The 16,362-nt window shown below is 44.4% G+C and overlaps 1 protein-coding gene across 4 annotated transcripts in view; it reads right to left on the reverse strand.

The window, feature by feature from the left end:
- TNR (tenascin R) overlaps positions 1–16,362 on the reverse strand; it is a 2,098,594-nt gene that overhangs the window by 865,080 nt on the left and 1,217,152 nt on the right. For all 4 annotated transcript variants that reach the window (XM_069641143.1, XM_069641142.1, XM_069641141.1 and 1 more), the window contains one exon: positions 3,140–3,193. The gene's annotated coding sequence lies outside the window, so the exon portion shown is untranslated. The remainder of the gene's footprint in view (positions 1–3,139; positions 3,194–16,362) is intronic.

Genomic DNA, 16,362 nt, shown 5'->3' on the forward strand with positions numbered 1-16,362 from the left:
TGAATACTGAACTGAATGTAAATTCACAGGAATGCTAAATCACGTGCATTGAATACCGAGTTGAGTGAAACTTTGTGGGCATAGTGGTTCACTGATGAAAGTCAAATGGGAAAGTGCTCATTTGAAAATAACCTGTAGAAAAAGGCAAGTGTGAAAGAGTGTGAGAGATGGGAAATTGATAAGACCACCACAAAGTGAACTATATGAATGAAAACGGCATGGCAAAGCCAAAGACTGGTATAAAGCGTGCAACCCCTTTATGGAAAAGCCAAAAGGCTGACCCGGAGATGCCAAGGGAGTGTGAATCTGCACATACTGTGGGGCTGAAGAACCTACGGTTCCTGGTTGCGTGACCTGTGATGAGTGGACTGTGCGGTCTGACAACTGTGCCTACCAGGGAACCCTAAAATGTGAAAACCAGACATTGTGAAATACACCAAGAAAGATCACTGTAAGTGAACTGTTGATACAATTCAGAGGAAAGCTCAAGTTCACCTGAAGGTGTGTTGAACATTTGAAAACCAGGGACAAGTATAAATTGCTATGTTGAAGTCTTGGGGAAGGGAACCCTAAGCCTCGAGGAATTGCAGGTGCTGTCTTTAGGATGGAGCGCCAAGAAACTTTTCTATTTGAAAAGTTTTGCCTTGAACTTGGGGAATGGAACTCTGAGGAGTGTGTGGAACTGTATTGTTTTCAACTTTGAGAAAGGTAATCTTGGGATTTTTGTGGAACTTTCTTGAACTTGGGGAAGAGGAGCTGAAAAGAAAGCAAAGAGTTGGAAGAAGCTCAGAATTGTGTTTTGATCACTATTTATTATATTACTGACATGCCTACATATTGTTTACCTTTAGTTGGGAAGGAAAGAATAGGTTTTGGACACAGACAAGACTTTTAAGTTGTACTCTTTGACTCAGACTTTCCTTAGTTTCATTCATGTAGGGAAAGTTCGGCCTTCTACCATCCTGACATTTGAACATTTGAACTTTAAATCTGTTGTCTGTCTTGTTTCATGATGTCTTCACAGGAATGTCCTTTTAGTCATAAGAGGAGGCCACACCAGAGAGGTGTTGCATGAAGTCACGTCACATGTGGGACAAAGGAATGGAGAACCCTGTCAAACATGGAGCCCAAGCGGAGGTGAGAACCTTGAGCAGTACTGGAATTTAGGATGTGCTGACAAACCTTGTATGAGAAGTGATGCCCTCAATGTGAGGACTCAGCCAGTAGTATATGAGAGTACTGAACATAGTGAGGGTAGCAAAAATAAGTCCCAAGAGGTACTGAAGCTGCCAAAGCTAAAGAGTTATTTTCTTTGTCAAAAGTGGTAGAAAGAAAACATAGGTGTTGTTTTATTTGTGGTATTTTCAAGCAATAGATACCATAGTCGCCACCTTGCATTCTGGTCGATTGGTAAAGTCGGAGTAATGCGTGCGCATTGAAACAGGTCAAACTGCACAAAAGGCCAAGGAGACAAATGTGCTTGTTGAAATCCAAGTTGCACCATTGTGCTGAAAACTATGCCAAAAAGATAAAGTTCATGACATGGTTAAGAAATGCAAACCAAACAAGCAGCCCTGAAAGATCAAGAGTAAGAGAAGGTATCCAATGCTGAGGCAAGGCAGGAGGAATGATGGGATTGAAATTCCCCTGAGAAGAGCGACATGATGTGAATTAAACTCCGTTGGCAAGGAAAATATATCTTGTATTCAATGACCCTGCAAGATTTATTGTTTCTTGAAAATATCTTGCTTTCTTAGGGACAACCTAGCTCCCACCTTGGGCTCAGCAGTGCAATGGATTTATTGAATTCTCAAACATGCACCTGAGTCCCAAAAACTGCATTGATAGTGACTTAACTAACAAGCATTGGTCTTCTGTTAATTGTGTTTTTCACTTGCTGTATTTGGAACACTATTGCAAACTGCACATAATTAACCACACTTTGTTGATTTTTGTTATGCCATTTGTTGCAAAAATGATTGCACTTTTTCGCAATTGCATGTTGATCTTTTGTTTTCTTGTTCAGATATCTACCTGTTATCTTTTGCAAAACATAATAAATGTATGTTTAAGAAGCACCCAGTACACTGACACAGTGGTGGGTAATTGTGCATAGCTGTTGGTTCATTCACAGGATTTCTAAAATAAGGAAACCTAATCTTTTTCTTTAAATCTCATTAGTGGACAGCTCTAAAACTCTAGCACCTGCCCGCCTAAAATCTTTGTGGTTTCAATCATTCTCAGTAAGGGTACACTCTCTTGTTTAGATGTTAAACTCAATGAGATACGTGGATTTGAAGAGAAAACCAAGTTTGCGCGTGTCCCTTAGTATGAAAAAGAAATAATCAGAATACGCAGAATGCATTTTGTTAACCACTCATGGGGCCTCATTAGGACTCCGGCGCTAAACCATGGTGCTATTAGCACCATGGTCCATGCCGGAGTCCGCCATGGCGGAATGGGGAATTACCACCCCATTCCGAGGTTGTCGGGGTGGTAATTCCCCATGCCGCCATGGCCCTTCCCCATTCCCATTTTCGCCCCATGGGGATCAATGGGAATGGGGAAGGCGTTAATTACGGTACCGCAAATTGCGGTACCGTAATTAGCACCAAGGTCCCTTTGCGGGTCCCTACTTTAACGGTTGGTGAAACCAGCCGTTAAGGTCGGGTCCCGCAAAGGGACCTCGTAATTAGGCGCTAGGTGTTTAACAGTGCCGCAGCCTTTTACGGCGCCGTTAAACACTTAGCGCCTGGGTCATAATGAGGCCCATGGTGTCATCAGTGAGAGTACTAAGGCTTGACAATCCATCCTACCTATTTAGGAAGTAAGGAATAAGCGGAAGAAGAGACACCAACTAACAACACACCTTTAAATAGGAGTTTCACCAAGCTGCAATCTATGCATCTCTAATAAAAACAGCCCACCTTTAATGTTCCACAAAAGCAGCTTTGCGGCCGTGGGAGCCTTTCTCAAGGTCCTTGGAGATGACTAGCAAAACTCCCAAACAATTATGATCATGTCAGACTCAAACCGCACAGGCAAACCGGATAACACAGAACCAGCAAATACAGAGCTTCAAAGATGCTTTAGAAGTACAAGTCGGCCATTATAGGAAAAGAAACTTCAAGCATCATACCTGCAATCACAAGACGTTATTTCTTCAACCCAAACTGGAGGGATTGCAGCTGCCCTAGAGAAGAGAGGAAAATGAATGGGATTATTCTTCTTGTGTGTTGCCATGGTTCATGCATGCACTAGTGTATCTTTATAGGCACAGATTTGTTTTATAATATCATCTCTGCCAGGGATGTTCTGTCACATGCATGCAATTGGATTCTTTGTGGTATACTCTTTATCAGAACAAACTCATTAAAAGTGCGAGTGGACACATGTTTCACGCTCGCAGCTCTTCATCGGGACGAAACACGCCACCATAATGTTCTGCCCGAGTTGCTGCAGCATCCATGTCCTGCAGTTGTTGAACTATGTGCGCATGTGCGCATGTGTCGTTAAACCGCTCATTACATAATGCTGCTATTCGTTCAAAAAGTCTTTTGAAAAGCAAATGAAAAAGGTTGCTTTTGCAATTTGGATTCGATTGGTTGTATTTGTGAATCACCGTACGCAATTGCTACCACTACTGACAGCGAAAACCACATCAGCTGTTGCATGGCCAGTTTTTCTCCTACTTCGTAAGTGTGTTGAACCTTCACAAGCATTATGTAAGGTTTACATTTATTTAAGTTAAGGGTAATGTCCATAAATATGTAAAGTATACCAGGAATGCCGATATTAAGGAACAAACGCTCAGCCCAGATTAGCTAGTTCACTAGTGAAAAGCTCACCTTAATACTTCACTACTCACTTTAACTATAGGTGTACGTTGTCAAATGTGTAAAGTGATTGTTATGACGTGCTGCTGAAGTGTGAGTTATGGTTTAAAATGTAGTCAGGTGCACTTTTTTTGTATTAAGAACATAGTTGATTTGGACTGAGTGCTTTTGACTTAACCTTGGCCTTCCCAATGTGTGTAAACTGTACGTTCTTTTTCTGGGAATAACAACCCTAACAATGAGGGAAAGTTATTTTTTTTAGCTAATTCCCTCTGTTTTTTTATTTGTAGACTGTGTGATGAACCTGCACTTTTCTGAATGTTCAGAAATGTGTGTGCCGTGTGATTGATGTTGTCAAATGGAACCTGGAATGTCTGTGTCTGTTCATGTTCATGCTGTGCGTCCACTTTTGTTTTTCCATGTATGTGTTGTCTGCATGTTTTGCACACCGCCGAATTGTGAGACGTTTCTGCACGAATTTCACGCATGTCTGTGTGTTTTTGGCATGCTGTTCCCATGCTCGAATTCGGAAGTGTGCCTCATGGTATGGCGTGTAGAGTTGCTATGTTGAGGGCGTAGGGTGGTAATAGATTCTGCATCTTTCCTGGACATGTTCTCATGTTTGTCTGTTTTCGGTGTGTCTCTAAAGTCCCAGACTGTAAGCAGAGCAGTATGGTAGTAGTAGGGGGGGGGGGGGGGGTGGGGGAGAGTGGTAGTTATGTTCTACAAAATAAGCGCCTGGAGACTGCCCCTGGGTGGTAGCACTCTGCGGTACTAATCGACATAACATAAGACATGTTCCGCAGCCTTTCCAAATCTCTTTCCAGACTCATTAATGCGTTCGCTGTGTGGCCATCGGGAGGGGTGAAGGCTGTGAGTGGGAGAGAGGGAGCTTGAATACTCAGTTTCCAGACGTGCTTATGTTAATTTCAGAAAAGTCCAGAAGACATGGCCATCAAGTATATATACACACACCGCTTACCCCCATGAACCAAACCACGGTGGAAACGCCTACAGCCTAAAACACCACGCATAGCAACTATACATTAAAATAAATATAAAAAGACATTACATTATGCAAAAATCTCTGCATATTTTGTTCGCACAGGGTTATATTAAAGTGTGCATATCTAAAATCGTATACTGAATTAGACCTCCTGGTGGACATCTTAGCACGTGTGTTATCAATAGTAGTCATCAGGCAACATGAACTCCATGGGCCTCATTACGACTGAGGCGTAACAGGTTAATGGGCTCCGCTAAAGGAGGCGGACCCGTTAAACCCGTTCCGCCTCATTACAAGCTCCCCTCGTGGGACCCGGTAAGTAACGCCTGGTTAAACCAGGCGTCCTTACCGGGTCCCGCGAGGGAAAGTGGGAGCAAACAACGGGCCGCTCGTAATCGGCCCGTTGTTTGCTACCTCTCCCATTCCCATTGAGCCCTATGCGGGCTCAGATGGGAATGGGGAAGGTCCGGGCCCGGGTTCCTGGAGGGAGGAATTACCAGGCCCTCCGAACTCGGAATGGCCCAGTAATTCCCCATTCTGGGAACCCGGTCCCGATTTGGGCGCAGCCATGCGGCATGGCTACCGCCGAAGTCGTAATGAGGCCCCATGTCTTGAGCTCATGGTCATGCCATTGTAAGGGAGTTGCTGGCAGCAGAAAAGCATGAAGGGAGAGTACCCTGCCTACACAAGTTGTAAGATAACTCAGCGAGGTGTCCCACACAAACCCTAAATGAAGTGTACAGGCTAATTGTTGTTCTGAACTCCCAGAAGGTAAGATGCGCCCACCGAACGCAGAACATCAATAAGTGCCTAAATGCAAAATCAAGCCTAGAATATCCACGCCCCTACTCTTGGGCTGTGCCGGACCTTGCATCAAGAATTCTGGCAGACAAAGATGTAACATAAACTTCAGTGTACTCATATTGCGGTGCATCTAGAGGCAATTCAAACAGAGACAGTTTGCAAGAATCAGACAGGTTTCTCAGAAGAATAACCCCGTCATAAGAGCCAGAGAATGGACAGGCCTATCTTTATATTTCCCGAGGCTTCTGGATCTGATATTGTGCATTCCATTTATTCTGCACATGCCTGACACCCGTCCATACATGTCTATACTGATCTGTCTGTTTTGCTCATGTTTGCATGTCTGTTTGTGCATGCATATTCCCTTTTGGTATGCCTTTATTTGTGCACATACCCAACATATAGATACATTCTGAACTTTTTAAAGTAAATGGGCCTCATTCCGAGTACGGCGCTAACCAATGGCGCTATTAACGCCTTGGTTGACGCCGTACCCGGACCGGCAGCGCCTTGGTGGTTGGCGGAATTACCGCCCCATTCCAAGGTTGGCGGGGCGGTAATTCCCCAATCCCCATTTACCCTTCCCCATTCCCATTCTTGCCCCATAGGGCATAATGGGAGTGGGGAAGGCGTCAATTACGCCACCGTAAATTACGGTGGCGTAATTAACATCAAGGTCCCTTAGCGCCATGGTATTTAACGCCTGCTAAAAGCAGGTGTTAAAAGCACCATGGCGCTAAGGGAACTCGGAGTATGGCGGTAAGGGATTACCGCCACCGCTCTCGTTAGCGGTGGCCGCTATCCCTTACCGCCATACTCGGAATGAGGCCCAATGACTCATGGTTTCCTGATCTGAATTTCTAAATTCTTGTTGTGCGCAGGTCGCCCTGGCCTAAGGTCAATGTGCATGCCAACAATCCCCAAATCAAAGCCTATGATTTTGTGGTATTTGCTATGTTATGGTATTTTGCTGAGTCTTGATGAAACATACCTTCTGCCATTAGCATGGCCCCTTGACACTTGGGGTATGCAAGTAAATAGGTGGTGCTATGGGAGGGTTAGTAGGAGCACAGACGAGTTTTCAATGAGATCATCTGTGTCTGTTTATGATTTTATGCATGGGGGTTTGCAGGTTCTTTTTGTGGTGTGACTGTTAGGATGTTGTTGTGTGTTGATGTCCAGCTTGCTGGAGACTGTCCACTGTGCACTTGTTAGTGTACATGTTTGGTGAGGTGCCATGGGTGGATGATAGTGTTGGCGAGTTTTGTGAGGGCTTACTTTGTGTGATGCTTGTTATTTGTGCACACAGCAAAGCATGTGCAGGGTGATATGGTGGAGTCGGGTATTTTGCCTGTTATGGCAGGACGATGGTGCTAGGTGCTAGCCTCAAACTAGATTTGTAAAACGTTCAAAACAAAGCAAATGCCATGAAAAAATCATCAATCACCAGTGTTTGTGTCCATACTACACATGAGTTCATTGCAGCATAGCGTAGCATGGTTTACCGCTTTGAAGAATGTGGTAGTCCTTTGATCATCAGGTGGCCCTTAAATAGGTTCTTGTGGTGAGTGGTGTCTCAGGGATCCTGGCAGATCTTTAAAAGACCTGGTGCTAAATAAATTAGCTCAGAATAGCTGACCTAGTCAAAAACATTTTACAACTAACATATAATGGGCATTCAACTACCATATCATGGGCATTGATCAAATGACCACACCAAGCATGCACTGACATTTTGGGACCTGACTAAAGAAGCTGTTACTGTGTGTGGATTAGGACAAATGATATCAAATTACATTGTCCACGTGATTAGTAGCACACGTTGAAAACGTCTTTGGTATTAGATGCCTGGCTGGGCGGTAGCAGGAGTGAAATTGGCTGATGTGGTGGGGATGCCACAATTTATCAAGCATGGTTTTGTTTATATATATATATATATATCAGGTGGGATAGAGGGCAAGTGACCGGAGTGTGGAAATGATCCTGCATATTACTTGTTTCTTAGATCAAGAAGAAGACTTAGGGTAGCACCTCTGAAATGACCCCATTTAGATAGATGGTTAGATGTTTACAATCAATGATGTGCAATGTGAGGAGGCTTACTACACAGAATAAGAGATCCAGATTGTTCAGCCTGCTTTATGGAGAAGAGTTCGATATTGCCCCACTGGTGATGCCGAGAAAGCATTCGACTGGGTGGATTGGAGCTTTATGGAATCGGTACGTCATTGGTGTGGTTTTGTCGTCCAGCCCGATTACTAGAATTAGGATGAAAAGATATTTGTGAAAGGTAATCTCCATAGCATGAGGGTTTAACAGGGATATCATTTGTCACCCTGTCTCTTCATCCACTCAGTGGAGCCCTTTACATGCAGAGTTTGGGTGAATGCTGATATCGAGGAAATAAACTCCTACTTCGGAAAAGGACGATATACCTGGGAAGTAATATCAGGTTTTTCTGTTTGCATTTTCCTCTCCAGACCTCCTATTGGGAACAACAAGGAGTCACTTCCGAATCATAGCAGCACAAACTACGTTGACCGCATTGATTTGTTCTTAATTTTTAGTCAGGACAGGCAGGCACACTCCTGTCCTAACTTTGCTGATACTGTCCACTATATGCTTCTTTTCCCTTACTTCTGCCTATCATTCTTCTCCCTCTTTTTCTGCATGTCTGTCCATTCATCTGACACCACCACTTGGATCCAGACATATTTTCTCTGTAATTAGAGAAGAGGAAAATATTGGGTGTGTGTCACAACATAACAAGTTGTTTCTCTATTATCTCATTTTATGTTTCTTGATTTACATTACAGATATTGGTTGCAACTTTTCCATGTCTGGTGGACTACCACCAGACAAACAGTGATCCTCATAAATTGTTGATACAACCAAATACAGAACTGTTTTACTTCATCTGAGAATTGTGTTTTATTGTTGTACATTTTTCGCATTATATTGTATATACATATTGTTTATGATATTTGCCTCTTTCTGGTGCTCCACCTGTCTTGTCAAGAGGATTAGATTTAAATGGATATCCCAGCATTTATTGCATTAACTTTGGGTTGACAAGGGGAGTTTCAGGTATAATATTAACCCCCTTCTGTTCTGAATACCCAAGGCACAGCGACACCCTCTATCCTATGATTTAAAGGTAATCTCCATAGCATGAGGGTTTAACAGGGATATCATTTGTCACCCTGTCTCTTCATCCACTCAGTGGAACCCTTTGCATGCAGAGTTTGGGTGAATGCTGATATCGAGGGAATAGAGCTTCGTGCAGCGGAATATAAGCAGTTGCTGTTTGCAGACAACGTCTTCGCAGCACTTTCAAACCTGGGACCTACCTCCCGACATTTTCAGAAGAGCTGGGAACGTTTTAATCTGTGTCTGGTTTCAAGGATAATGTACTTACATCTGGGCTATCAGGCCTTAATCTCACAGAGGGGGATTGCATGAAGATATCAGAGAAAGTGAGATTTTCTTGTGCTAAAAATAGCATGAAATACCTAGGGGGGGTGAGTATTCCACATAGGATGTGGAATCTGTACAAGCTGAACTATCCAGCCTTGTGCACCACTCTAAGATCCAGCACGGGAAGTCAGAATAGACTAGCCATTTACTGGCCGAGAGAACCAATGCTCTGGAAATTAATATCCTCCCAAAAGTGCTATAATCTTTGCAAGCATCACCCACACACTTACCTAAGAGAGTACTGTTTACATTGGAGAAAGACATGTTTGTGTTCAGTTGGAATAGTAGGAAACCAGGAATTGAGAGAAAGGTACTCTTGCCAGTCCCTGGGATGTCCTGATGTATGCATATATTACATAGCAGTATAGTTACGATTTTCTGGCAAGGGGTGCAAGGCGTGTTCTGACAAGAAACTGGAGGACATGGGACTGAGCGTATAGTGAAAGACCTATGCGGGAACTGATATGGCTCCCAAAACCCGATAGACTGATCTCCATCTGTACTAATTCAGTGACCAGATCTTGAGGTATGGTACAGCTTGGTTACTAAAGAAGGGTCTCACTACTGTCCCCTCCCCATTTACACACTTTTCGGAAACCATGAATTCTCACCAGGACTCCAGTCTGCAGGGTCTCAATGATGGAAGCTGGGCAGCTGTGTTCGTCGCTTTCATTTTTCCTCAAATTGTGAGATCAGGTCCTGCCAGGATTGCAAGGATAAGTTTGGGATTCAGGAAACAGACAGATGAGAGTTTGTGCAGCGAAGACACTAGATACTAAGGAGGGAGACAAAAGAGGCAATGGGTAGAGCCCTAGCTAGTTTCAACACAAGTCTCAAGACACGGGCGGGCTCCAGTGAATTGTTTACTAAACTATATAGAGAGGTGACATTCTCCAAAACTTTGCCAAAATGGAATTAACACGTGAGATTGGAAGGAGATTTTGAGATAGTGCAGACAGAGGAACAATAGGACAGAATCCAGACAAGGGTGGAGGGTATCCTTCAGATATGTCCAATACAAAGAGGTTTTGTATAAACTCATAAGTCGTTAATACTTAACCCTTTCTAATTTACATGAAATCAATAGAAAAATATCTTGCCAGTGCTGGGAAGGTTATTGGACAAGGGGGCTCTGATAATTATATATGGGGGGTTGAACAGTTATACAACCATTAAGGTGCAAGGTGAGGCAAATGATGAATGGCATATTGGGGTGTGACTTGACTTGGGACCTAGGGTGGTCCTCTTGGGAAAACCTGTTGAGAAGTAATATATGGGGGGCTCATTTGCTGGCAAGCTTATCATTGCCATTTTGCTGCACATCAGCAACAAATACAGACCTTTAAAGATGCAGTAGAAGCACCAGTTGGTCATCAGATAGTAGTGGGAGGGAAACATCAAGAAGCATTGCCCCAATGGCAAGTAGGTATCTCTTCAGCCCAAGTTGGTGGCATTGCAACTCCCCTGGAGAAGAGTGGGAAATGAATGGGGCAATTCTTCAGCCACGGCCATTGCACCCAGCCAATGTCCATGGCCCATATTGCCCTCCCTAGCAAATACCATACCTGTGGCCAAGGCCCTGTTAACATTGCAACAGTTAAGATAAAAGACGTTGGTCTTCTGGGCTAAAGACCTGGCCCATATACCCCTCACTGATAAATAACCAGAGCTCACGACATTGGCCATAGTCTTTCAGCCATGGCTGCTGTCCACATTTCCAAAATTAAACTAAAAGACTATGGGCATTTGGCCATGGCCAATGTAACCCATTTTCTTTCCTGTCACATTGTCTCTTGGAAACATATCCACAATCACAGTAGCCCCACCATGATCCCACCTTGAGTTTTTGACATTATCCTTTGCATGGAAATGCATTGTTTTCCGATTACCATGGTAATTGGCTTATTATAAAAACATTCAAAAGGCTTCCCCATCACAACTGCCACGCTAGGTTCATCACTGTAAGATGTGGTTGGGAAAGCTGTGGAGAGTGTCGGAGGCGATTGCAAAACGTGGATCACTGAGTGATCGAATGCAGTGTGGCTTAACACGCTTCTCACGTTAATTTGTCCCTTTTTCTAACGGCTTGGAGATGAAACTGCTCCTGGTCTAGAGAAGGTGCTGTGGAAATAAAGAGTAAGGAAAGTGGTAAGAGGTAAACGGAAGGTCGGGGGTTGAGCGGAGCAGACCATTCTATAGTCCCGCTGACCGGCTGAGCTGCTGCTCAGTGCCGCCCCTGTGCTGAAGGTAAGCTGTTCCATCACGGCACGTCCTGGACCTGGGACCAGAGCACTGAGAGCACCCAGCACCCTGCCTCAGAGAGGTATGGAGAGGAGAGGACTGAGAGAGATCTCCTGCCGGAGGTTTGCCAAACTTTCCAAAGCCTTGTTAAACCTTGACAAGCACCTGCTAAACCCTGCTAAACCTTGGAGGTTGGCGCAACGTGTGGCGTGCACTGAGGTTGCGGACAGGTTTGGGAATGACTTTAGATTGTGGGTGGCTGTGAGTCTGTTGTTGAGAGCCTGCATACTTTCCCGCCAATCTGAAGTGTGATAGCAATTCAAGCACACATTTCAACAGTTCCAGAAGATCTAGAAAGCTTTAGATAGCTACATGAGGACTGACAGCTCAGGCAGCCTCTAGCGCTTTGCGGGGTTCTGAGATGCGGTGGCTGTGCTCCTGGGGCCTCCTGCCTGCCTCTTGCTCGCTTACATCTCAAATCCTATGGAAAAAAAAACTCAGAAAGGATGAAGCAGTAACAATGGAATAATTTACTGTAGACCTAAATACATTATTGGTGTTTGGTCGTTTTTACCAAACGTAAGGAGGAAAGGCTAAAAAAGAGCCGCGCATTTTACTGGTGTGTCGTCGTGTTCAGCAAAAGGTACGGCGCTCAGGTTTCAAACGTGGAAAGGCTGCATTTCTGAAATCAGCTTGGAAAGTGGAGCGTGGTGTCTGTGGAGCTGTGGAGTTGTGGAGGTGCATCGGCACACAATTCTAATCTCCTAGGTTGACATTTTCGTGCAGTTTGGTCAATCAGCCCACGGGTCCGTGATACTTAATTCCAAGGCCGGTTGACCCTATGCTTGTATTACAACATTACCCAAGGAAATTCAATAAACAACATAAAGACCACTACGTGAGCAAGTGTTGAGGCGATTGCTTTCCTGCAACTGGTACACTCGTTTGGGAATGTAATCATTTAGGTATTGACCGCTAGCCAGCTAAGCTGCATGACGACAGAGCATGATGCATGCTGCTAGGGGGTCTTCTGTTTGTTGTGTATCTTTCATACTGCCACAGTTCACATACAAACCACAACAAGAAAATTGATTTCCTGTTACATAATTGCCACGTAAAGCAATGTGAACGTGGTTAGCACAATTTATGACATTGTGGCGGCCTCTTTTGTCTTGCACTTAAAGCATTAAGAGTAAATAAAGATAAGTTGTGCGCTACAGAGAATGGCAGTAGACCGTTTACTTACTTATTTATTTATTTATACTCACAGCCGAATGGCGGTTAGTTATCGTGAAAAGGGATTTAATTAACTGAACGTGTTTTAAGGGCAAATAACTGTACAGGCATCTGTTACAAACAAAAGTGTGACTGCAAGAAATTATTAAAAAGCAAAGCTGTGAAATTCGTCTAATCGAGGGGCACTTTGTGGGAGTCAAATGGGCAGGACAAGGAGAGAGGAAAGATGGATCAGGTATCAGATGGGCAGTATTTAGGCAGAGAGAAACCACAGACCAGGAATCTAATGGCCAATACAAGCAGCAAGGAGACATGATCAGGAACCTAACAGGCCGTATTTGAGCAGCGAAACACCCCAGACTAGGAAGATAATGGGTAGTGTTTGGGCAAAGAATATCCACTGACATGGAATACAATGGGCAGTTCAAGGAGATTTGACTAGAGAAGAACCACATACCAGGAGTCTATGAGGCAGAATTTGGGCAGAGAAGAACCAGAGACCAACGCTCTAAGGGCAGTGTGAGGCCAGACTCTACCAGGAATTTAACGGGCACTATTGGGGCAAAGAGGAACAAGAGGCGTCTGCCAATCGTCTTGTGAAATTCCCAGAGCGTGGTCCTGGCAGTTCCCATGGAGATTGCCATAACAACACGGTCTCAAGTCAGATCGCCATGGCGATCTGACACGTTTAATAACCGGGCTTTATCTGTTTTCCTATTTTCATTTTGCTTTTCGCACGTCCTGCACAGCTGCGGAAGTGCAGTCCCGCTGCTATTCACACTGTGAGCCTGAGATAATAAGCCAGGGGAAGGGAGGGGAACTGTAACCCCCCCATGCAAGTCCCCTCTCTTTCCCATGAAACTCTCGCCAGCCTGTCTGAGGCCTCTTTCAGCTTTGCCCTCTCCCAAGTAAGACCTCTCCTCTTTCCCCCTTGCCATCCGTCGCTCAGCCTGCCATGCAAGGCTCGTATCCTTCCTACCCAGCTTCCCTTGCGTTCCACAGTGAGTTGTCTCTCTATGGGGTCTCTCTCCACTCCCCCATAGTCTTGCCACTCCGCTAAGGAAATTCTACTCTCATTCCCATCAGGCCCCTGCCCTCCTGCTCTGTGAGCCTTTTCTCTGCCTATAAATAGGGTGACCAGACGTCCGGGTTTTCCCGGGACAGACGGGGAAATCACCTGACGTCCCGGGGTCCCGGGAGTTTTTTTAGTTTATAAACCCCCTCCGGGGTTTTGATTACAGACCTTTTTTGCCGTTTTTTTTTTGCCCGGCCCCGATTTCGAAATCCCAAAATCGGGTCCCGGCGCAACTTTTCCTGTGAGAATGGGCCCCCTTTTCCTCCCCCTTCCCCTCCCCAGCGCTCTCCTCCAATGCGAGGAGTGTGCCTGTTAGCACACCCCCTCCATGACCCCCGCAACGGGCCAACGAAACAGAAGTAGGACTAAAGTCGAATGTGTATTTTCTTTAGTCCTACTTCTATTTCCATAGCCCGTCCAGGTTTTTTTTTTAGAATGGTCACCCTACCTGAACATCTCTTGCCCTCTGCCGTGTCTCCTCTTCTCTTCCCATCTAGCTCCTCCTCCCTCCCCCCATTAAGGTTGATCCTCCCCCTGTCCAGGGCGAAGAAGACACCACAATTCTGGTGGGAACACAGGGGAAGCTGGTAATTTGTTTTCCAGTGGAGGAACATAAATATTTTCCTGTAATTTGTAGGCGTGTAGGAGCAAGCACAGCAAATGTACCCGAGGCAGTTAGACAGATTTGGGGGACAGGTGGTCAGTTGGCAGAGGGGATTCGCAGGGAGATTTTTTTTAAGTTTTGTGATGGAATGATGCATTTACAGTATACATTTTAAAATAAATTGGGTAAAAAACAATACTATTTAAAATTGGTAATAAACTCCAATAGGTGCCAGATCACTACACCAACAGTAGATAGGGAATTCTTTTTAACACATTTCATGCAAGATGTGTTTATAGAAAAAGTCAACAATATGCCAGCATTGCCACGTAAAACACATGTTTATCATGTCACTACCCAACATGGTATTCCAGTATTGCCACTGAAAAACGAAATTTTGAGGTTGGATGTGGCCAATATATACCATCATGTCACTGTTAGAACCCGATTTCATGCTGACGGTGCACAGAATATTCCAGCATGCTACTGCCAGAACATAATAATGCTGGCAGTACCCCAATATGTGCTAGTATGTCGATATAATTAAACTTAATGCTGACTGTGCCCAATGTATGTCAGCATGGCACTGTAAGCACACATTCCTGATGGCTGTGTCTAAAATATGCAGCATGTCTCTGTAAGAGCACATTACAGCGGAATGTGCCGAAAACATATCAGCATTCCCCTCCAGGAACACATATTGAAGCTAATGGCTTTCAATATATAACAGTATGCTACTTTAAGAACACATTTTCATGTTGAATGTGCCAAAAATATACTCCAGAATTGCCAAGGTAAAACATTGTCATGCTGTCTCACTCACCTGCCCCTTACGGTAATCATGATGCATGCCCCTTCTGTTCACAGAATCTCTCACACACACACACATTTCTTGCACTCTCTAATCCTCATGTCCTCCCCCCGCACTCATCCCTATGCCTGACCATCTTAAGTTGCTTAGAGGAGCACAGTCAGTCCACCTAACCCCTATCGCAGCCTAATTTGCATCCGCATTCTACTCATTCCAACAATCTACATGCTTGGACTCCGGTCCCTGAGGGTATTCACCCACAAGCACATTGAGGCCATACTAATAGGATAAGGGTCCTATATCACTACTACTTCTGCACATACCTGCACTCACACATGAACATACAAGTGCAAAAATGCACTCGCATACACATGCAAGCCTGCTCTCTCATTTTTACATGCTCTGGTGTACGTTTGATGCTTCACCTTCTATCCAGTCACTCATTAATTTCACCACCCCCACCCCACCGCGTTGACCTTTCTCTCCTTCATCCACCACCAAATGGAAATTCAAGGCCCAACTCCATGTCCTTCTTCTCTGACCAAGTAAGGACTTCCTACCAAACTCTCTTTCTACGACTCCATCAAACTTGCTTTTGTCAAATTAAACACTGCTTTGGCTAATCACTTTGATTCTTACTACCAAGCCTGCACTTTCACTCTCTGCAAGCCCCCACTCATAACTATGGCTATGGATCTATCCAATGTCTTCTTGTCCCCTTATTAAAAACATGACACATTATTTCAGATAAATGACAAGGTTAAAACGTGCTAATTTGGTGAATATAAGGTGAGATGGGATATGAGGAGAGAAAAGCAGACAAATAGACAAATGGACAAATATGTCACTACGACACTCTACTACTGCCCAGGCCTAATGTGTACAACTGACACAGTAGAAAATGACTTGACAGGGTGCCCTTAGTTGCAGCTCTATTCTGATTTGATTTTTATTTCTGCATTTGTAACACGCATAAAACAGAATAAACTTCATCTAAGCGCAGATGCAGTCATTTGCATCGGACTTGGGGCACAGAATTTTGCAGTACCCAATAAAACCTTATTAAATCGGGCTGCCTTTAATTGTTTAAACAAAGGTGAAGAAAATGTCCACTCTCCAGCCCATACACCTCTTGCCGTCTCTACTCTTCACTTTAAGTGCTTTGAAAACTGACCGACAGCCTAGTAAAGTGCTACACAAGCACCCAACATCACATATCAACTAAGATAAGGTTGTGGACGTTTCCCGCAGCAGGACATCTGTGAGTGGATA

Source organism: Ambystoma mexicanum, chromosome 1q, assembly GCF_040938575.1.
Source record: "Ambystoma mexicanum isolate Mex_15411 chromosome 1q, UKY_AmexF1_1, whole genome shotgun sequence".
In the NCBI taxonomy this organism is placed as follows: domain Eukaryota; kingdom Metazoa; phylum Chordata; class Amphibia; order Caudata; family Ambystomatidae; genus Ambystoma; species Ambystoma mexicanum.